General features: G+C 37.9%; 2 protein-coding genes across 4 annotated transcripts in view; both read right to left on the bottom strand.

Moving 5' to 3' along the window:
- Window positions 1-24535, bottom strand: part of LOC109397131 (NADH dehydrogenase [ubiquinone] 1 alpha subcomplex subunit 9, mitochondrial) — a 440561-nt gene that overhangs the window by 102673 nt on the left and 313353 nt on the right. The window lies entirely within an intron of this gene.
- LOC109409838 (uncharacterized) overlaps window positions 1-24535 on the bottom strand; it is a 110798-nt gene that overhangs the window by 75727 nt on the left and 10536 nt on the right. For all 3 annotated transcript variants that reach the window (XM_029875106.2, XM_062855635.1, XM_029875107.2), the window contains exon 2: window positions 98-264. The gene's annotated coding sequence lies outside the window, so the exon portion shown is untranslated. The remainder of the gene's footprint in view (window positions 1-97; window positions 265-24535) is intronic.

The raw sequence follows: 24535 nt of genomic DNA on the forward strand, positions 1-24535 counted from the left end.
AAAATATCTTGGAGTGACCTTTGAAATTGCGACAGGTTTAAGGGAAGGCATGCAATAAATAGTTTAACTTATTTCTTTCGATACTAACAACACTTACCTTTTAATATTCGAGGAATCGTTCATAATCATAACCGATCACATGTCAGCATCAGTGTCACTTCGTTTACCATTGTAAGGTCGCTCATCTCGTAGCTCCTCGTCTACATAGCACCAGTTTCACCAATTAACACGCGTCCATTAGAAAATCATCAGCACATGAAATCACTGCAACGAGAAGATGATTCAAATATAAACGTTAAATACACGGTTTCCTCAATACTCGAAAGAAAAAAAAATAGAGCCATTTACGCGCGTTCCCAGACACGCAGAATATCCACGCTCTATTTGATTTAATTATTTTTATTATTTAACAAGTTCCAGTCATTGGTGTACTTTTGGGAGACTCCCCTCGCCTCTCCCATTCCCATACGGTACCCATATTCACATTAACAAGTTTTGAAATCCGTCGTCGTCGCCGCGTGAGTTGCGCCTTTCCGCGTGCCACTGATTTGTGCGCGCGTTGACCAATATGGATAAAAACACTCATTGTAATTCGGGTGGAAACGCGCTCTCTTTCTCCCTCTCTAGCTCTGTCTCTTTCACTCATCAAGACAAGCAGTATTAGTTGCTGCTACTCGGCCGGTTGGTATAATTTTCGACTATCAGAAACAGACAGCTGGCTTGTACGAAAGTATGTATAGCGAGCCAGGGCGAACGGATGTTGTTCATTAACTGACAAAATTAGGATAATTAACGCTTCGGGTTTGGCTGACTCTCGCTCTCTGCAACAATAGCGTTGGTACGGGTCTAGAGATACTTAGTTGCCTGAATGGCGGGGCACTGCTGGATGACCGTTAATTAGATGTCGTTCAACTTTGGTTGGAGTGTGACTAAGCTGGAACTTTTATTTTGGATTCGGGTGTTGGCTTGTAGAAATACAGGGGGTGGCCAAAATGTTTGGGATAGGCAACTTTTTTTCTCCAACAAAAAAATTCAACATGCTATAACTTTTCATAGAGTGTACCAAAAAATCATAAATTTTGACTGTTTATCAACCTATTATATGTGCATCATTGGTACAAATTTGGGCTCGATTGATTAATCTTTCGCAAAGTTAGAATCGTTCGGGTGAAACACTATTTTTTGGACAACTCATTTTTGAGCTGTCATATCTCGGAAACCAGTGAACCGAATTGAATGATTTTTTTAACGTTTATCAACAATATATTGATACTTAATACAACGTTATAAAATGTAATATTTTTTCACGGCGAATTAAGTTATACCGAGTTGAAATTCTTACCCATACAGAGGAAAATAGGTCAAATTTACAATATCACACAAAAATTACTAAATGTGTCCTTCCTTTGAGCTAAATTAGCTCTAATATATTTGATTAAAGATAACTTGAGAACAGAAGTGGAAAATCTTTGGACATCAACACTAAAATTTATTGGTATTGACGTAAAAAAATTACATTTTTCGAGAAAAATCCAAAAAGTGTCTATCCATGATAACTTTTTTCAACGTTCAAAAAGTATCTATGTTTCAATAGTTTGTGAAGCATTTGTATATTGTTAGTGTATGTTCAAAATTTTATTCAATTCAGAACACTGGTTTCCGAGATATGAAAGCTCAAAAATGAGTTGTCTAAAAATAGTGTTTTACCCGAACGGTTCTAACTTTGCGAAAGATTAACCAATCGAGCCCAAATTTGTACCAAAGATGCACATATAATAAGTTGACAAACAGTCAAAATTTGAGATTTTTTGATGCACTCTATGAAAAGTTATAGCATATTGAACTTTTTTGTGAGAGAAAAAAAAGTTGCATATCCCAAACATTTTGGCCATCCCCTGTAATTTAAGTTTTTGGAACATCACCGCGGTTGTGTCAACTGCTCAGGGTATATGTGAGGCTACCCGATACACCAGCAATTCCGTGCACAATTTTTGGTATAGGTGAAAACCTCACGACAATTCACGGGTGGATGGCGTAATGCTTCAACTTGGGGCTAGAAAACTCCACGCAGCTATCACAGTTCATTACCAGGGGTATCAGTTATCTTCTACCAAAGAAGCACAGCAGACCCAGCAAGGTACAGTCCAATAACGTACCTTTCTAGTTTGTACAAAGTGCTGTCGTCGGTGTCGGTATCAGCGAGGACGATATAAACCCAATGCAATGACAACAACTACGAGATGACCCAAGAACAAAAAGGATGTCACAAAAACACGCAAATCTACAAAGATCAGATCATCAAAGATGCAGATATTGTGGATCAATCCACGGTTCTGCCGCAGAGGAACCTGAGCATGGCGTATATCTACTACAAGAAGTCGTACGACTCAATACCTATCGCCCTCATACCTTCTTAAGGTACTGCAGTTGTACAAGGTAGACGTGAACGTCCCTACAAATTACCGACGGAATTGCTGTGTTGGAGAGGGATATTCTAAGACGATACCTTTGGTCGGCTATGATTCTACCTTGCAATGAACCCCCTCAGCAGAGGGCTCAACTAATGCAACCATGGCTATCAACTGAAATAGGAGTGCAAGAATTACCCACATCTTCATTATATGCATATACATGTAGACGACCTGACGCAGTTTGCGGAATTAGTAAAGAGGCAAGTAGTGGATATCAGCTGTTTTCACGTCAACGAACAGGAGGAGATTCTGAAGGCACCAAGCACCGCATGCGCCATCCAAAGTCATTCATCGAGAGAATCACCCTGCCACGCGCAGTGGGAGGAAGAGGCGTCACAAATATCCAGGCACTATGTGTCTCCCAGATCCAGCAGTTGCTGGCATATTTCGTAGAAAGCCAGAATCGTCATGAAATGTATCGCACTATATGTGAAGGTACTTCGTACGGGTTTTTCCTATACTTAATACTTTGCTTGTCACAGTTTTCAGAACCCTCCTCCCCCCCTCTAAACGTGACGTACTTTATGGATGTCTCCCAGTGGCTGAGTTGGTCTTACTCAGAAATAGAAAAATCCTTTGTTTTCTTACTCAGTTTCAGCTAAAAGTGGGACAAACCATTGCCAATGAGTTGTCCCACTTTTAACGAAAACTGAGTAAGAATACAAAGGATTTTTCGATTTCTGAGTAAGGTCAACTCAGCCACTGAGTAGAAATATTTCTCGGTGTGGCTGGTTCGGGGTGACCTTTACTCGGAATCGGAAGGTTTCACGGTAGCCATCCAGGACCGGGTAATTGCGACGAAGAATTACCGGCGGTGCTTATTTCACGAGGACGTGTAATCGCGAGATCATTACTGACGTCCTCATTCGTGCCAACTGGCCCTATATTGTGGTTTTACGGGAATATGATGCAGCAACATCGCTGTATCGCTAGGCCAAAGGAGTTGAAGTAGATGTGACACAAGAAGGACGTCCGTCCGTACTGTTGCGGTTGTCTTCTTGGCAACGGGAGTTACGAGCGAGAATTGAAAAGGAACTTCAACAGCATCCAGCAAGCGGTGATTCTTGGAAGCTGTAGTAGAGTTAGATAATTCCTGAATCATCACAACAGACAGTAGGGTATTGGTTCCCTTATTAAGCATGTGGCTCCCATTTTCATCCTACGAAAAACAAAGAATTGAAGCGTTGTTTGTTTTGTTTCTTATTTTTGTATTTTTTGTTAGAAGTGAGCACCCATGGAAACAAAAAGAACGGAGTCATTCGATGCCGTAATCGCTTGTTTCCGAATATGATGAATATGGGAGCGTGAGATTACTGATGGCACACATACCCTACATCCGATGCAGACTCTTTGGGAAAATAAAAACCGGCCACTGAAGCCAAACAGTATAATCCAGATTACTATTACTTATCCACATATTTTCGTGCGTGTCTTTGAGATATGCGATGGGAAGATTTCTCTGGCATGTAAGGAGAAATTTCTTCCCGTTCAGCATACTTGCGAGGTCATAATGGAATACGGATAAGGAGAGTTCGACTGTTGCGGTCTAAAGAACTAGCTGCTAATTTCGGCACTGCAGTCTTGGGGAATCAAAACGAAAGTTTTATATTTTTCCCAACGTTTCGACTCGTGTTGGAGTCTTCTTCAGGGGATACTGTAATTATAGGAATTATTATTGTGTGGATTACATGTTTCGATAGTTCACTTACATTCTGCCTATTCGTTTTTCGTTTGGGGTGACATAGAACTTTCGGTGTCTGAACTAGTAAATATTGGCTGTAGAGTGTCCATTTCCCGGTCTTTCTTCTTGTCCCAGGATTCGGGATAAAAACTGAATCATATTCCGGGACATAACATTTTTTTTTTAATTTTAATGGAATAGATTAAAACAAAAACTGGTAAATATTTCAAATAAACCACAATTTTTTAAATGTTGTGTTCTTCGACTGGAAACTTAATGTTGAGTCTCTATTTACTTTCATGTATGTTTCGTTTTCTATCAAGGTCCTTAATTTTTTGGTTGTAGTCCTTTTTGTACATTATTACAGTTCTATTGCCCTTATCTGCAGATAGGATGCATATTTCTGTGTCGCTTTCCAGAAAGCGCGTTGTGGTTCTCACAGCCGATGCACAGAATCGCACGACCGGGTCATGCAGCTTCACGGAACTGTTTAAGCTATGTATGGAGTTGGTCATTGCGTTGACGACTCTGCATCTGTTTTGATCCTGTACTTGTTTTCGTTGATCCGTCTTGAGGATATTTTCCACGTCGGCAATGACGTGGTACAGTGGAACTTGTTGTATATCGGTGTAAGGAGGAGCAAATTTAGGTCCTAGGCATAGAAAATGCATCGTTTCGTTGGGTTCTTGTATGGTGGTGGCATTCGTTATGGCGGTTTCGTTGAAACAGATTGGGTTTGCCCTGGGTCGTATGAGATCCCGCGTAGATAACTAGATGTAGTTCTGTTTCTGTCGCAAAGTTTGATTTCGGAACGCTTCATTTTAGAGCTCCATGAACCTGCCCGCGATAGGTTGACTAGTTTTCTGGATGATTCTTGACGCGTTATTCTGGATGTTCCTGTGTAGTGTGCTGATTTTGTAGTAGGTCTGTTAGATTTCAAGAAAGGATCGATTTCTTAATCCTGTTTATCATACGTTCCTCCTTATTTACAAATGGTCCTTCCTCGGCGATCATTATTCACATCTATTCTCTTTTGTAGATACAATATCGAGTATCCAGAGAAGCTCCCGAAAAATAATTTATTATTCTATGCCTGATGCCAGAACGACATATTGTTGCTAGGGCCGTTGAACATTTGCAATATTCAACTATTTGTACTGCTACTGCAGTTTACGTTTACATTACTGTTCTGATTGCAAATAATCTAAATTCTCAATCTCACATTAATCAACTCTCTCCTCAAGAATCAAACTGCTTCAAAATCTTAATTTTTCAAAATTCTAATTGTTTTCAACCGTCGCCATGAGAAATAATTGCTAGTAAAAGTGAAAGTGTGTTCATTCGGACATGCTGTACACTTCGGTTTCGAACATCCAAATATTCTTTGAACTAGGCGGCGATCATCTGGACGCGCATGTAAAATATACTGCGGTCATTCGTACAAGCTGTTGACTGATTTTTGAACTGTCCTCATGAGACAGAATATCTTGTTAAAGGAAAGGTTCGATCATCCAGACACGTTGTAGATTAGGGTGTGGTCATCCGAACACGCTGCACAGTGGATAAAAATTGGTATAAAACACGAATGAATTCAATATTTATACTCGGAGTGGACTGATTTGAATGAATTTTTGGCACGAACGGTAAAAATCTCTATAGTTTCAGATAAGTAAGGAGGGTGTCATTCGCCGCACAATGCTGGAAATCAGTGTATTGAGCTCGTTTTACCCCACTCTTCATCTTACACACTTTTTTGAGAAACCCATAATTTATTTCCGATTGGCGTGCAAAATAAATGACTTATATAACTCGTATTGTAAAAACTTCCATAGTATCGGCAATTTGCTGTAGGGTTTGTCTTGCTCTTATCGATTGCGTTCCATTCCGAGCGAAGATGTATGTGAAATTTCAAAGAAATAGGGAATATCGGGGTTACTTGAAGATATTCCAATTTTTAGGGCTGTGCGGTGAGTCAAACCAGCTCCATTCGAAACTACTGAAGTTTTTTCACAAACACGAATCAAATAAACCGTTTATTTTGTACTCCAGGATTTTCCTAAATAGGTGAAAAAGAGAGAGAATGGGGTAAAACGGGCCCGATACTCTGATTTCCAGCATCGTGCGGCGAATGACACCCTCCTTATCTGAAATTATAGAGATTTTTGCAGTTTGTGTCAAAAAATCATTGATTTTATTCGCGTTTTATACCTATTTTTCTCATTGTGCGCTGTTGACTAGGGTGTGGTCATGTGGACAAGCTGTTTACTGTTTTAATTGTCGTCGTTAGACAGAATTTCGTGTAAAAGCTAAGGTGCGGTCATCCGGGCATGCTGCGTACCAGTGTGTGGTCGTCCGGGCATGTTGCGGACTAGAACGCGATTATTCGGACAAGCTTGTGGACTAGACTGCAGTCATTTGGACAAGCTGTTGACTCATCCGGACACCCTGTGGACTACATTCGAACTCGTTGTGAACTACAGTGCGGTAATCCGGACAAGCTTTTGGACTGTTCGGTCATTCTGATTTTTTGAATAATTGCCATTAGACAGCATTTCTTGCAAAATAACGGTACAGTCATCCAGAAACGCTGATGATTGATTTGTTTCTACTTTTGTCATGAGACAGAATTTGCATTTAAGGCAAACCCAAGTAGCAGAACTAGCTGTTTAACAGTTCCTTAAGCTTAAATTTGTTTAAGAGTTGTTTGTTCAACCTTTGTACAGCAAAAATGCTTGTTGGGACACTGGATGCATTTTCTCATTTTTTTGGTTTACGATTTTTGATTTTTTTAACCCTTATGTGGCCGACTATGGGTATCCAGCGCCCATTTGAAGAGCACGGTGTAGAAAAAAGCAAAAAAGTTTGTCGGGCACATAACGGTTAAATAACGGAGCTATGTTCGCAAAATCGGTTCTCCTACCTCTACATGTTTGGTTTACAGGAACATTTTTTTTTGAAAATTTTGTTCAAAAATGGGTTTTTCAATACTGAAAAACATTTTCTACCAAGAAAAAAAATCAGAAGATACCTTGATCCTTCCCCGTACATGTGTATGAAAATCGATTTTGAAAATATGTTTCCGTTATTTCTAGACTAACATGTGAAAAGAACGCAACAACCATTGCGCATTTTTGCTTCTCCCGTTACTCAAATGTGTATTTCCAATTAATCATGTAATCTTTCACCAGTAACAGGTAGAGCAGATTTCTCTGATAAAGGGATAAGATTGCATATATAATTTGAAATACGCCTAGGAGGGACAATGATTAATCATGTTGGCTTAGATCTAATTAGCATTAGCATTAGCATTTAGCAAGTCGCACGCAATATTTTTGGTTGATGCCTGGTTCCTTTCCTAATTTCTTGTTTGGTGTTCGATTCCAAATCTGAAATAAAAAGTAAAATTATAGATTTTTAAATGGTGATAGGCTCACAACAGTAACATAATTACAAATTACCTGAATCCTCCTGAAAGAGATGGTTTATTAACAATGAAAAACATAACATGTAAAAGAAAAAAAAAGTAGAGCAAATTGTGATCTTCGATTTTTTCTGCATTTAAATTAACAAAGCTAAGAAAATACAAGATCAAAATTTGTTATGGTAGATCTTACGCCGTAACGCACCATTATAAGGTGATCTACCCACGTTACGGGACATGTTGGCTTAGATCTAATTGACAAAAAAAAAAACAAAATGTGAGGAAATGTATCCAGTTTCACCTTAGTAAGGGTGCGGTCTTCCTGACACGCTGCGGGCGATCATACAGACATGATGTGGCGACCGTGACAGGACCCATAATCAATACCTTACCTAGATTCACCTGATTTTGAATTTTGAGATTGAATTTTTGGATTTTTAAAAAGATAACAGAAACAAAACTTGCAGGCAAACCACAAAACCCATTCCGACAGCCCACAGCCCAGCAAAGGGCGATGAAACGCTAGCGGTACGCCTATAGTGAGTAATTTTTGTAAAAAAACCACAAACCATGATCCCAACATATTAAATAAACACAATTTTAGACCCCCCTGAGGAAGGCCCAAACCAAGGGCCGAAACGTTGGAAGCTATTAAGTAATTCCGCCTAAAACCAATTTTGATCGAAAATAGCCAATAACAGAGGGACAATTTATAAAAACCCTGGTTGCATTCCAAATAGATAGATCTTACAGTTATAAAAAGTTGGGTCGGCCATACTTTCAGAAAATCGCAACCTAAAACATTTTCGGAAACAAGGTGTAAATAGTGGGTCGGTCTTAGCGAGAGTTACTCTATATCATTTATCAAATCCTTTAAAATAAAACTTATTTCAAAAAGCAGATGAAACATCTCTTTGTAAGTATTCTGTTTGGCTGGAAATGAGGAGTAGGTATCGGTGAACAGAAGAAACCAGATTTCCTTTCAAGGTTAAAACCAACTCATATTGGCTGCCAATCGACACAAAGTAATGAAAAATGTTATTTATTGAAGAACCATCGAATGTGCTTGTGCAAATGAAGGTGTGAATAAAAGACAGCACTGTGACCGTTCATAAATTACGTACCCTTACGCAGAAGGCAAGGTTCTGATCAAAGTTCACACTACTTATTGATTAATGTCTTCAGATGTCCCATTCAACAAAAGAAACATACGCGTAACTTACGAACGGGTCCTCATTTCCGACGAGTAGTGGCTCCAGGGATTAATATCACGGCTGAAAATTAACGAGAAAGAGAACGAGTTCCGAGACTTGTTGTTTGAACAATGATATACTAACAGCCAGCCTGGATGGAATCGGAAGAACTGCAGAACAGAGCAGAGCTATTCAGAGCGGTGTTATTTTAGGGAACCGAGGCTCGGGTGTAAGACTGACTGATCAATAATGAAGTTGATTATTCCGCCACTCAAGGAGGTATGGTAAAGAAAAAGGGGTTTGTTTACTGGTAACGATATAGGTAGATAGGGATAGAAAATAAAACAGCAAGGCGGTCAATACTTTGGTGAAGGTTGTTTGATCAACGTGTGCTTTATGATTGGGTGCGACAGTTTTACTGACAGTGCTGGCCAAAATGTTTGCAACTTTTTGAATGAATCAAATTAATTTTGCTTGACAAGTTCAGAACAAGTGTACAAGGCTATGTAAATCTTTTATATGTAATTTGTAAAAATATTAAGAAGATACCATAAAGCTATGTTTAAATATGTGTGAGATTTTGAGTAAAATGTAATGCTACATTTATAACATTTAGAACCGCGAAATTATGTCTAAGATCAAGTCAATCAAATCAATATAAACCCTCAAGTAGGGCACAAAAAAGTTTCAAATCTTTTGGTCAACACTGTAGGTATGAGGAAATTCCTGGAATTACTGAACTGTGCTTTCGAGACACAAACTTGTATGCAATGTGATAAGGATTAGCCACTTTTCAATTCCAGGATCGTAAACATCTGGAAGTTATAAATTATAACTTATATGCATGATAAAGATTAATATTCTTCACCGCATGGCTCGTACTCCTGAAAACTATTTTGTTCCGAATTATGTACGTTTCTATGGCTTGCCTCATTATTGTATTTTATCTGCTTATTTCCTCACCTCTCATAACTTAACCCCGAACCGAAGGTGAAATCGAACATAAGAATCGTGCTTGAGCCCAGCGAGGTTGCGGCAGCAGCAGTGAAAAGACCTGGCTCCAAAAGGTTAATAACCGTGGAATATAAAAAAATCCAAGAATTTTTATCAAAATTGCAATACATTATTTTTATAAAATTCTGCGAATTTCCCTACAGCATTCTACCAGGACATGTTGGCTCATTAGATCCCTCGTTGAAATTTAAGTACATTTCACATATTAATCTATTTGAAACGGAGACCTATTAATGTTTGCCTTTTTCGTTAATCACCTGTTTTTTGCACTCTAGTAGCAACTGTGTTGTCATACGAATTCGCAACATAAGAAGCCAATTTGAAGCTACTCGTTGAAGTTGCTTATCCCATTTTTAAACTCTACCTAATGACAGTGAGAAATCAAAGAAAAACCAAAAACTCTGCTAAAAAATCGGGGTCGAACAGCACACACATCGATTGACAATATTGGGAATACATTCAAGTTTTTCTCCCTTCTTAATTTTTTCTCCGTTTCCCTCGCTAGAACATCCTCACCCACAAAGACTTCCCTTCCACACCCCACAACCGCGCGTGCCTTTTTTTCAGGGTACGCATAGCATATGCATTTGAATGTTTTTACGTTTCTCGAGGTGAAGAATTGTCATGAAATCTATTTCAGGTCTTTTCTGGTCTTCTTTTCCACAATGTTTCATTATGCAACTGAAACAAGATGCATATGTTCATAATGCTACTTGTTTGGGTTGCATTATGAACATTGTGCAATTCAAAAAAAATACTCATTTTTGTATCATAATGACATATATTTGTAGTTTAATAGTGCACAGTATGCAGTATTATGCATAATTATTCTTATTACATTAGTTATATAAGCCGTAAACATAACCAAATCATTTCTTATTATTAAGAGCACAAATCTGAAGAAATAATTGATAGTTTGTGCCTAAAATTAAGTCAATTGATCACTACCAGCGAGTTGTGAAAATCGGTCAATTTTCCAGCAAATGTTCATAAGATTCAAGCTCTTGAAAATTTGAGGGGCAGCTTTGTCACATCTTCACCATAATGCATGTTTTACATCGTTGCAAAACTTGATTTTTTTCAGAACTCTTCATTTTTATCCAACGTGACAAGTTTCGATTTATAAATAAATTTCTCGTACTTAAAAAATATCTTCTTACTAGTATGGTAATGGTATACGATTCCTCTCGAAATTATTCAGTTTTTGAAAAGCATGCAACACAAATTCCTCCATACATCATTTCAAAAAGAATAGAATATCTTCTATGGTGTGGTTCTTTTTGACATTAATCCAGAGATGCTTCCAGAAAGTTACCCATGGATTCCATTCGAAATTAGTCAAAGGATTCCTCCATATACTTCTCCAAATATTTTATGGAAATTCTTCTACAGTCCCCTTAAGAATTTCCTACAGGAATTTAAAATAAATCTTTCAGAAAATGATTTGGAATTTGTTTTAAAGAATTCCTTCAGATATTTCTGTTGTAGTTTATTCATAATTATTTCGAGGAATTTTCTTAGAAAATCTCGAATAAATTTCTTCAGCAATGTTTCAGAAATGGTTACAGAATTTTTTCTAGAGATTCCATAAAAAATGACTCTAAGGACTACTTGAGAAACCCTTCCATACTTTTCCTCCGTAATATGACGCAATCGCTGGAGTACTTGATTTGTAGTAATGAGCTGGATTTTCGAATGGTGAGATGATAAACTCTCCGTTTTTGCCCCTTTATTCTCCGTTCGAAATGGGGCACAAAGCGTAGGTATATGATTTCTTGTATAATTTGATGCTATTTGAGTAAAAATTTAGGCAACCGTGTCGTTGTAGAGGCAAAAATGGAGAATACAACAACACAGTAACCCAAAGCTTTGCTCAAACAGCAATGAATTAGGCAAGAAACATCAATAGCCATGTTGTTTTCACCATTTCAATGCAGAAACGAAGATTTTGTCATCTCATCATACAAAAATCCAGTTCATAACTTTAAATCTAGTACTTCCCCGAACGTACAGGATTCCGTCATGGATTCCTTTTGAAAATCATCCAGTGATTTTTTCTTCAGAAAATCTTCGAAGAATTGTTTGGGAAAATCTTCCACGTATTCCAGTAGAAAGTGATCCTGCGAATTCTTCCAGGGATTCTGTAAAATTTGTTTTCATGGATTACTTTGAAAATTCCTCTGAGAATTCCTTCAGAAATTCTTCTATAGATTTCTTTAGAAAATTTTCTATAGGTTCCTTTCGAAATTCGTCCAAAATTTTAGAAATTCTTCGAGGAATTTCTTAAGAAAATCCTCCAGGAACTCACAAGCAAAAAAAAAAATCCGTTCCGATATACGTACACTCCCAATCACGGCAACGAGAACAAGCGGGAACTATGCATAGCAACAATAACATTGCTCCTTCACCAAATCTTCCAGGGATTCCTTAGAAAATGGTAGACGTATTTCTTACAAAATATACCAAGGATTGCTTCATGAACCACTCCATGATTTCTTCAGGATTCCTTTAGTTTACTTTTTTTTAAATTTCATTAATTTCTTCAATGATTTCGTTAGAAAAGCTTTCAGGACTTCTTTCAGGAAATCTTCCAGGGGTTACCTCAGTTATTTCTCAAAGAATTTCTTCAAAAGTTCCTAAAAAATCTTTCCGGAATTCCTTCAGTATATCTTCAATGTTTTTATAAAAATCCTCCAGTGTTTCCTCTATAAACTTTTTTCAAAATCTTTCAGAAAATTCTCCAGGGATTCAATTGGCAAATATTTCAAGGATTGCTTAGGAATCACTCCATGAAACTCTTCAGAAATTCCTTAAGTTTCCTTGAAAAATTTACTTTCAAGATTACTGCACAAATTTCTTCATAAACCTTCCATGAATTTCCTTATGAGCTCCTTCAGAAATACTTCCAACAATTCTTCCAGGAAGTCATGAATGCAGATTTTTACCAGAAAATTCTTTCGAAATGCTCCATTGATTCCATGCAAAATTGTGCCATGAATTTATTCAGAAACTTCATTAAATCTTCAAGGTTTTTCTTCTTCTTCTGTATGGCTCTCGTTTCCACTTGGCCTGCCTCTCTCCCATCTTAGTGTTCCTTAAGTACTTCCACAGTTAATCATTGAAGGGCTTTCTTTGCCTGCCATTGCACAAATTTGTATGTTGTGAGGCAAGGACAATGCCCAGGAAATCGAAAAAAAATTCTTTTCAAACTTTTTGAGGGAATCCTTCAGAAATTCTTCCAATGATGATGTCAGCAATTTTTCCAGTCCTTCACAAGTTCTTGAAAATATTTCCCTTCACAAATTTATCCAGTGATTACCTCAGGAATTTCTCCATGGATTCCATTGGAAATACCTGCAGCAGTGTTTTCTGAAATTTAAGGCTTTTCCAGATATTCTGCATGTTTTTTTTCCAGACATTTCTTTAGAAATTTCTCTAGAGATTCCTCCAATTACTTAAAAATCATAGTGGACTATTTTCCCGAAAAACGCTAGATGAAATTTCACGATTTTCCAAAATTTTGTAAAATATCCCAAACTTCATAAAATCATATCTCAAAAATTATGCATCGTAGAACAAACTTTTTTTAGTAATATCGCGTTGTAGGCATGGTAAACTCTTGGTTTCAATTTGTTGCCCGTACTAATTAGTACATGTTTGTTCCTCTCATCTATGGTATATATCTTTTAAGGACAAACGTCTTGAAATCCCGCTTCAACAGTGCATCAGAATTTCAAACGCACAAATCTCAAGACACAAGATTCACACAACAGTGCATTTAATTATTCTGTTCTTGCTCACTCGTAATAAGCTTAAAATAAGAAGAACAGGTGCGCTGGTTTTGTTTACGCAGAGATTTGTGCCCTCGAAATCGTGAGTAGGTACCAAAGTCGGCCATTGTGGCGGCCATTTTGGGATTCTAACAAGTCTGTCCTTAAAGTTTTGTTAAGTTTTAAATAAGTGTTTCTTCTAAAGCGCATTATACAAACACATTATGCACAGACCATGCTATTTACTAAATATTGAGTGGAAAATGGTCTCTTTATGGTGTATAAAAGAATCCACATACCAATGAAATTTTAAGCAACAAAAACACTATAAAAACAAAACAAAGCTTTACATGTGTAAAGAGACCTTATAGTTACCTGATAGCCACTCATCTCTAACGGTTTGCATATGATTGCCTTGATTGAAAAAAATACGTTGAAATATGCGTTTGCTCGTTGAAAACTTGTTATTTGCAACGCTTTTTACTTACAAATCCATTAATTTAAAAAGTTTGATAAGTTGTTGCATTTAAAGGGCACTCAAGTGCCATATATGTGCTGTCAGTGCACTCCGATGCACGTTAGTGTCAAAGTTACGTTACAGTTAGCGCATGTCATTTGCTCGTTGCAAAGCAAACATGTTGCAACAAGTGAACGGCCGCTATTGTAGATGGCTTTCTATGAAAATATAGCGACTGGCCGTTGGTTTTTTGGCCATATCTCTAAAACGGTAAGAGATTCCATTTTGGCGTCAAAGAACAAAAGGAAGAACATTAGTTTTTGAGCTAGGAAAGATTTTCTTCAAAATAATCTATGATACAGACGGTACTTTTATCAGCATTTTTAGACGTTTTTTCTCTACGGTGAAAAATTTTCTGAAAATTTTTTTTCTCATTGTATTTTTATTGAATTGCTGAGGTAATTTGGCGTCGATTTCACTTAAAAAAAGTTTGTTTTACGATGCATAGTTTTTGAGATATGATTTTTGAAGATTGGAGTGTTTTACAAAATTTTGAAAAATCGTGAAATTTCATCTAGCGTTTCTCGGAAAAATAGTCCACTATGATTTTTTTGAATTCCATATATGATCATATATCCCCGACCTCTAGCTTTTGATGTTTGAGTTTTACTCGTAAAAAACCGCAATCTTAAATTTGGAGCCGCCATTTTGGGTTTAAGTCCGCCATCTTGGTTATTCTGGTCGCTATTTTTGGAGTCCAGACAAAAAATATACCCATATTGCATGGTATTGCGGCCTAAAACTACTTTAAACAGACACCATATTGAATTTTAAATCGCCATCTTGGATATTCTGGTTGCGATTTTTTGGACTCCAGACATCTTCCCCATACCAAATATACCCACATTGCATGATTTTAGGACTACAACTCCATTGAACGGAAGCCATCTTGAACTTTGAGTCGCCATGTTGGATTTTATAACGCCATCTTGGATAGTCTGGTCACCATTTTTGGACTCCGGACATGTTCCCCATGACAAGTGTATCCATATTGCATGGTTTTAGAGTCTAAAACACCATTGCAAAAAAAAAAGTTTTTGATTTTGATGTTTAAAGCGGATTCCGGTATGACTCTGCGCAGCCATAGGTCATCCTTGCGCTGATGGTGGGTACACAATCATCATCATCATCATCATCATCATGATGTTTAAAGCGGATCCAGGAAGTATCGTCGTATCGGCGTGGAAGCCGCACGCCAATTGGCATATCGCTCCTCAGAAAGGCTACTACAATCAAAACAAGAAATTTTTTGCAGCAGCACGTTTGTTGTAATCCAATCATTAGAGAATAGTTAACTTTGTTCATAAATCTGTAAGAAGCCCCACGCCGACGCACGCCGAGTTTATGCCGAATGTTCGGCGCAACCGTCTACTCCAGTAATCCTCCCTATACCAAATATACCCATATTGCATATGGCTTTAGAGCAAACACTCCATTGAACAAGCGCCATCTTGAATTTTGAGCCGCCATCTTGGATATTCTGGTCGCCATTTTTGGACTCACATCTTCCCCATTCCAAACTGCTCGACTATCTTCGCCAAGCAAAGCACGATCTCGAATACTACATGCGACCTTAGCTACAAAAGAACGTGTTTTTTTTTTGGATAGGATCGTATGATCAACGCCGAGTCATTGCTACGAGTTGGACAAACCTATATAAGGCTGCCCTGACCGCATGGGAGGCCTCTTTGATCCTGGATAGTGAATGCAAGAAGACGGTGTTAAGTCGGCAGTGCCAAAAATCAAGTTTAAGTCTCCGGACAATAGTTATCCGCGTCAGAAGACCGCGAAGAAGTTACTGCTTTTTGCAGAAAGTGTTTAGTTCACAGACAATACTTTTACTAGAGCGGGAGTGATTATTAACCCTACTAGTAAGGCTACAAGTAGCCCCGGTCCTCCTTACCGCTAACGTTGAGGCCAGTAGTTTAGTGAGAGGTCGCGATACGGTTCGAAGATTAAAGACGGTACAGTGATTGACCGCGGTTTTGATGACCGTTTTCGCAAGGTGCCGCGAGTGAGCTAAACACGATAGAAATTCCTCTCTAGTACTATCCAGTGATTGCCGAAGATCGTACGTCAACACACGACCGCATCACCGTGAAAGTCCTCCGTGAGAGGTGAAGCCCAAAGTCCGGTTAACCCCGGTGAAGCCCAGCGAATACCCACGGCCGGTTAGTGCACCGGTGAAACCCACCCAGACAACCAGTACTCGTATAAGATGTTGCATAAGATGATAAAGTGGAGGCCATATGCGTGCATGCCTCCATTTAGGCGCATGTACGCATCTTTTACGATAACTGGTTGACTGGGCAGAAAGCTCAATCCGCCGGCAGGATCAGGCGTCCAGCGAATCGTCATCGACCGGTTGAGAACCGGTGGCGCCACGTGGTACCGCGTGGTGGTGATATCACGACATCTCTTCAGCAGTGAGCAAGTGAGTCCGTTCCTCTTTTCCAACTAGTGCTTTGACAATTGCAAGAAATGATTCGTAACGATAAAATAAAGTTAGCCTTCTTTGATTTTGCCTAAATTTTGCCTTGCTTCTTGTGTGAGCCGAGATATTGATTTTCAGCTTCTATTGTTCGCAGCGGTAGCAGAGGTACAGGTGAGTTTCCACTAGTGCGATAGTTTGCCCCTGAGATAGAGAGGTAGGTGAGTAGTTGGGACGTGTGGACATCTACTTTTAAAACGTGTGGACGTCACTGAAAGTATAAAGTTAAATATGGAACTATCATAAACATTCAAACTTCTATATGGGACATTGACTACTTTTTTCTGCTTATCAAGAGCCCCTTTTACACTAGTATGTAGTAATTTCTGGCTACGCCATTGCTTCATGCAGTTGAAAAAATTAGGGGATTTACTAAACAGATTAAATAACTGCGAAAGCCATGATTACCTGATTTTTGAAATTTTCATGAATTTGCAAATGAAAAAACCGAAGATTGCCTTGGTGATCGCAACGTTTATTCAGGATAATAATCAATCAATGATTTACGCTGGTCAGTGAATCCCCTAATGTAAAAAAATCCTTTATTTTTGCTGATTTCTTTGTGATTCGATCGTCTGGAGAAAAACAATTCGATACTCCACATTAGACTATTAACTTTTACAGTTTTTGCTAACGTAAGAACCTCACGACACACACGAGACGCGAAATGAGGCAAGACATAACACTTATCGTTGTAAGAACGATAAGTGTTATGTCTTCTCTTATTTCGCGTCTCGTGTGTGACTCCACATCAGACCTGTTCACTTTTTTTGACCTACCCATGTCACATCAAATTATCAATCCACATGCAAAAACAAGGCTTCAGTCCAAAAATGAGCCAAATTGATAAATGTTTAGAGGTGTATCGAATCGATTTTGTGTTTTTTCACGCATTTTCACGAAAATGTATTCCAATATCCAGAAAATTTCACCGAAAAGGTACCGAGAATACCGTTAAAATATAGTTAGAACAATATTCTACAACTTTGCCGAAGACACTACGGTGTTTAAATTGTTCAACAATTTTCGTTAAAAAATCACGAAAAAAATTCAATATATTTTCGATTTTCACGTAGAAATCCTGTAATTTTACATTGTTTTACGTGACTAATTTAATAAGCTATTGCTTCTATGTATTACGAACATTTCATTCATACAGCATTTTAGTGTAGGAATAAGTTTACATTGACTAATTATCAAAAGTTTGCCACGTTGATACTAAAAATTGCACAGTGTTGCCAGCACAAAATAAAACAAAGTTACCCATGATTAAAAAGTCATTACACTTCTTTGACTCATCTGCATCAGTTTCAAAATGGTGCAGATGGTTGATCATGAGATTGTCGATTCGAAGATTCAAGGTTCGAGTCCTGGAATAGGATTTTTTGTGTCTCGATCCAGCTATAAGTTAATTAAACTACACAGATAAAAATAATGAGGTTTACACGTCATGTAAACTTCATTTTAGTCATGTAAATTTAGTGTAATGACGGTTTATATGATTATCATGTAAATTTGTGTTATATGTCATGTAAATACTCAGAGTCATGCTGAATTACATGACATATAATGGAAGTTTACATGATATTTTCTGACTTTTACATGATATGTCATGTAAATTCTTGTGAAATCCCACGCTCCAATCATGTGCATTATATGTCACAGAAATTTACACTATCTTTTCGATCTGTGTACACACTGCATCTCATTGCAATTTAGCATCATAGTCTTGTTTCGTAACCGTGGAGTGCATAGTAAGAATGAAGTTTCCCTTCATCGTGTACCTAGTTGTGTTGATTTGTGGGTAGATAGATACAAGTAAGCTTCACCCACAGTTGTGTGGAAAATGTTGCATCCAGAAGCAGTTCCATCATCGTATTGAATTGTTTTAGCAAAATTGATCGTTATCAAACAGACGCTCAATATTTCGCCCAGCTGATTTCGTCGACACGATTTGTTATCAACAAGTAAACTTAATATCTAGCTAGCCCTGGAATGGGCTTAATTGGCAGTTCCCGATCATTATTTGGGAGATTGCGTGTAAGTCATGGCAGATTCATCATCCTAACTGCTACGAAGAAAGAAAAAAAGTTTATCATGTATTTGAGCTTGAACCTGGGACCTTCTGATCCGCAGGCTCGAGCCTTATCATCTACACCATTTCTGATACTTAAACCGAAAGACATTAGAATACGATGGCATGACGTCTTAATCATGGGTAACTTTGTTTTAATTCGTGCTGGTAACTCTGTGCGATTTTTAGTATCAACGTGACATACTTTTGATAATTAGTCAATGAAAACGAATTCCTACACAAAAACAATGTATGGACGAATTGTTCGTTACACAAAGGAGTAATAGTTAATTAAATTAGTCACGTAAAATAATGTAAAATTACATGACTTTTATATGTAAAATCGTAAAAATAGCGCGTTTCTTCGTGATTTTTTAACTAAAATTGTTGAATAACTTCGAAATACGCTATTCAAACACCGTAGTGTCTTCGGCAAACTTGTAGAGTATTGTACTAACTAACGGTATCTCTGGCACCTTTTCGGAGTAATTTTGTCAATTTCTGATTAAATTTCTGTGAAAACGACTAAAAAAACACTAAATCGGTTTGATACACCTTTAAATCTTTATCAATTTGGCTCAATTTTGGACTGAATACTTGTTTTTGCATGTGGATTGATAATTTGATGTGTCACGGAGAATCGGAGAAAAAAAGTTTCAAAGTGAACAGGTCCACTCCACATAATTGATTATGATGTATGCGCAAGCAGAGGAAAAAAGCTTAATAATGATACGGAGATCAAAAAGTGATATTTGTTTGTTTGAGATAAGAGTTAAAAGTTCTGAAAATAATATCTTAAATTTACTCCTGGAACATTGCCATTGTAGCACATTTAGCTCTTGGTAAGATCTAACCAATAGCAGTGAGCTATTTGATTGATCTTCAAATTTCAAATGTTGCTATTGGTCAGAAGGTTCAAGAACAAATTTTTGCTATTATTTTAAGTTCTTTTACCTTTTATCTTAATCAAAACAATATCTCATTTTGATCGTCAGTACTTGACCTCTACCCGGCTAGAAATGCTCGTCGACACATCTTGTTTGTTAGTCACACTTTTTATTAACACAAAATCTAACATAAATACCGTCAAGGCACCATTCACCGTGGATCTAAGAGGACTCGGGGCAAATAAGGGCTGTCATTTGACACCAGTCTTATAAACATTGTTGGTGCCGCTTTTAATTGCTTTCATTATAGGTTAAAATTAAAGCAATATCCACAGAAGTAGAAAATTTTTCACAAAATTTGGTGATATAGGGGAACGTACGTATTTTCGGCAGTTTTGTTCTCTTCGTCATGGGGGGTTTTTTGAAACCTGTAGGTCTCAGAGTTGGGCTGAAATCCTTCCCAACCAAGCTGAGTTATATGCCCAAATTTCAGACAATTCGGCCCACAACAACCCCCCATGACGAAGAGAACAAACCTGCCGATAATACCCTTCGTCACCCTAGTACAATTAGTAAAGGGTAGTAGGGTCGCCTAATTCCGTGGTAGGTCACCATTCACCGTGGTAGTAGGGACCCATTCACCGTGTATGAGAAATTTTATTCTACTTTGTTTAAAAATGGTCAAAACAACCCAGCCAACGGAATTTTCTTCGTTTAAATTCATTTCGAGTAATAACTTGCAAGATTTTATTAGAAAAACGAATGTTCAAATTTTCGATTTTTTTTAGATATATGGGACAATATGGGGCACGGTGAATGGAGACCATTGATTTTTAGGGTACCCATTTACCGTGCCTTTTTGTTTCAATTAAAAAGTACGAGTAATCGTACTTTCTTGTTAAACTTACTTCGGTAATGCAAAATACATACCTGATATGTGAATTTAATTGCTTCTTGGTGGAAAAAAAACGTTACTACATTTAGTTTATCGCTTAAATCACCTTAGCGCAGTTTTCGTTTTTTCACGAACGAGCAGAAACCCGCTTCATGCAAACACACTTTAGTGTCAAAATGATACTTTTAAATGTTTTTAATGAGCGTTTTGACTTGGTAACAATACATTAGTGTTGTATTGGTGAAATTGAAGGGAAATTGTCATATCATTCAATCGTAATATGGAAATAATGAAAAAATATTCGTAGGCACACGGTGAATGGAGCCCCCACGGTGAATGGTGCCTTGACGTATTGCTTTTTGTATAGCAACTGTAGACCGTGGGCTACACTGTGACGAACTATGTATCGTATATGCAATAATAAAACAATAGCCTGGAACGAGCTCACCATTTCAGGTATGCAGCCCTCCGTTGCTCCATCCAATAGAAAGCTGGATATCACATTGGACGACAAAAACATTCACACTGAACCGACGCGGAATCGGAGTAAAAAAATCGAAACCACAGGAACGCACTGGGGTACTGTTGATCTCATTATCCTGAATAAAAGAACTCAACCATAGTTTTACTTAGGTGCTGTTCATAAATCACGTAGACCAAATTTTGGCCATCTCAGAACCCCCCCCTCCCCCCTCGTAGACTTTCGTTCATACAAAAATTCTGAAATTTGTATGGAGCGTAGACTTTGGCCAGACCCCCCTCCCCCCAAATAGTCTACGTGGTTTATGAATGGTCCCTTAAGTTAATGATATAATCATAATGATAATGATTATCAAAATGTTAAAGAATAAAACAAATTTTGCTCACATTTTTAGTTTTTCATGAATTAGGTATTTTGTTCTCCAACAGTTCAACCACTGGACAAAATTTTGCCAAAAATCTTAAAATTATGGTATTTGTTTAGTCCAGCACGTCCTAGAGCTAGATGAATGCATCAAGATGTTTATGTCCCCATGTTCAATTGCCGTGTACCTATCTCTCTTCCTCGATACAGTCGCATTAATTTTCCTCATCATTCGGTTGATTCGTTTTTTTAATATCCCTCCCGTCCCACTTCCTCCATCCTACGCGACGCGCGTAAACTTGTAGGTGTACAGATAGAGACCTACTCGGGACGGGAATCGAATCCATTAGGTTTGGGAGGACGCATCCATCCATCCATCCGTCAATCGTTTTCATTTAAATTAGCATTTTGTAAAATTTTCTACCTCGTTTGAGTTTGACCGGCTTCGGATGGGGAAGCCACCGGAACGAGTGCTTCGGAAACAGCTTACGGGTTCAATGAGTTTTATTACACTGTTAATTGGAATGGCGGGGGACTTAATTTTCCGTATGCATGTGTGTACGCTTGCGGAACGTAATTACGGATTCTTCCTCTCCTTGGTCGCTTGGTCGCTCGTCCCACCCACGCATCTACCGACCGGCTTCTATACCGATGCGATGGATGATGATGATGGGCGACGAAAGCAACTGTTTTACCTATACCAGCAGGTGTGGAGACGCAGGGTAATTGGAGGTTGAAGGTAATTTCACCTACAATGGGAAAACAATTACATGCTCTCGCGTCGCGGTTGTCGTCAGCGACTGCTTTTCTAAATGAGATGATCACCTGAACAATTCAAATGAATTGCAGCAGTATCATACTGCACCGGTGATCGGTTGTTGTAAATGAGAAATTTGATTTTTGTTTGAAATCAACAACAAGTGTTAAACGAGCCAGTATTGAGAGTTGTTTAAAAGTTCTCTTCAAGTGTTTCACTAAGCAAGTATTGAAACATTTGTTTTATTATGATGTTTGTTGTAAACCAATATGTATTTGAAGAAAACTTGATGAGGATCACAATGCTTCTTGAGTCAGTATAAGAGAAGCGTCCCGCCCGTTGCAGTCATGATTGTGCCGCGGTGAGTTACCGGTTTGCGGTAAAATAAAGGGAAATATTGTACATTACTACATTTATAATACGTATGCGCGCACGATATGCATACTTTCGGCCGGCTGCAAGGCGATCAACAACCAAAGCACAGACAGAGCTCAGAGACCACGACAAAAGAAGCGCAAGTCGGACAAGGTGAAGACGAACGACGATGATAATCATGGTCCCTGGAATCGCAGGATGGCGCAGACGTGCATGCAGCAGACCTTGCATCGTATGCAGAGAATAAGCATAAAAGAGCAAGCCAAAATCTGCAAGAAAAAAGTATACGGAGAGAGCAAAAAATCATTATGCGTTTAATGAGAATGCAGGCTTGGCGGCTGATGATGAAAGATAAATCAAGTGGTAGATATAGAAAGAATTTTAATCTAATTTTTACAAGAATTAATTAGATGATTTATACTGGAGAATTCCGTTTAAATGTATCCCTCCGAGTGTTTGAAGTTCTTCGTCAATTACAATAATGAAGCTCTCACTCTAGCTCATTAGGGGCTGTTCATAAACCACGTACACCAAATGTTGGCCTTCTCAAATTACCCCATCCCCCCTCATAGACTTTCGTCCATACAAAAATTTTGACGTGGACTTAGCCAAGTGTAGTCGCCAAGCAATAACCAATGGTAAAAATGGTAAAATCAGAGATGGTAACTTAATGTTTTCAAATTTCAGCGCCCCCAAGGAAATGACTTTACTGTCGCGCCTAATTAAAAACTATTCCGGGAAAACCCCTCCGTGCATTATTATATCCATTTTTTTTTGTGATTATCGCTTGCTGGAATTTCTTTAATGAGTTTAGCAAATATTCTTCTCAAAACTTGTAGAAAATTCTCCGAGATTTCCTCCAAGGACACCGCAAGAAATTCTGCTGGATATTCTGTTAGGATTTATGAAACCTTTTTTGGAAGGTTATCGCAGGATTTCTTAGAATGATTTTAGCAAGAGTTCATCTAAAGATTTCCCTTCGAAATGCATTCCTGTCCATGGATTTATTTGAAAATTTCTCCAGAGATTTCTCTAAAGAAAGTCTTTTAGGAGTTGCGCTAGACATTTTCACTAAGGCTTCTTCAATAGTTTCTCAATGATTCAAAAGGTTCATCTTGAAACTGGTCCACGGGTTTGCTCTGAAAATTCTTTCGAAATTCTTCGGGGCAGTCCTTAAGGGATTCTCTAGAAAATAAGTTCACGTTTGTATTCCTTCATGTGTTCCTTCAAACATTTCTGAAAAATTTCCATCAGAAATATTGTCAGAATTTATTTTAGGAGTATTTTTTATGGGATTTCTGGAGAAATTCTTCTATAAATTTCTCCTGGAATTCCTGCATGATTTGCTCCAAACGATTATCCAAAAGATGCAACTTTTGGCGTTTTTTTTTCATTCCCCTAAGGGTTTCCTTTAGAAATTCAGAAAATTTTCCAGAAAGTTTTCTGAAGTTATAGCTTGATTTTTTCTATAGGTTCCTTCAGGCATTACTCCATTTAATCAGGGATTTTCATGGGCATTTATTTAGAAATTCCTTTAGAAATTATCAAAAGATTTTTCTGGAAGTTTCTCCAGGGGTTTCTCAAATAGTTGCTTCAGGGGTACCTCCAGGCCTTGCTATGTATTTATTTAGACTTTCCTTCAGGATTTTTTTCAGATTTTCTGTTTCTCCAGTAGTCTTTCGAGATTTTTTTTCTAGCAAGTAAGAAGGTATATCAGGTAAGAAGGTATTTCAGCTGGCATGCTTCTAGGTATTCAAGCAGTAGCTGATAAAAAAAAAAAGACCTTGAGAATCGCTTCACAACTTTTTGCCCAGGAATTCCTCCAAAAAAAATCCCAAGAGTTTCTTTTAGGAGTTTCCAAGACTTTTTTAAGGGATTATTTTAAACAATCCTCCAAAGATTTCTTATAAATTCCTTCAGGTATTCCTCAAAGAATTCTTCTGTATTTTTTGTGAAATTTATAGAAGAACTTTGAAAAATTCCAGGAGAGATAACTGAACCAATTCTGCAGGAATCTCTAATGACATTCCAAGGGATATTTCTTATGTAACTGCAAGAGCAATTTCTACAAAAAAACCCTTGTAGTAATTTCTGCACGAATCACTAAAGAAATTTCTCAAAGAATTCTTGCAGAAACCCTGGGTA

The sequence above is a fragment of the Aedes albopictus genome, chromosome 3, assembly GCF_035046485.1.
Source record: "Aedes albopictus strain Foshan chromosome 3, AalbF5, whole genome shotgun sequence".
NCBI lineage: Eukaryota > Metazoa > Arthropoda > Insecta > Diptera > Culicidae > Aedes > Aedes albopictus.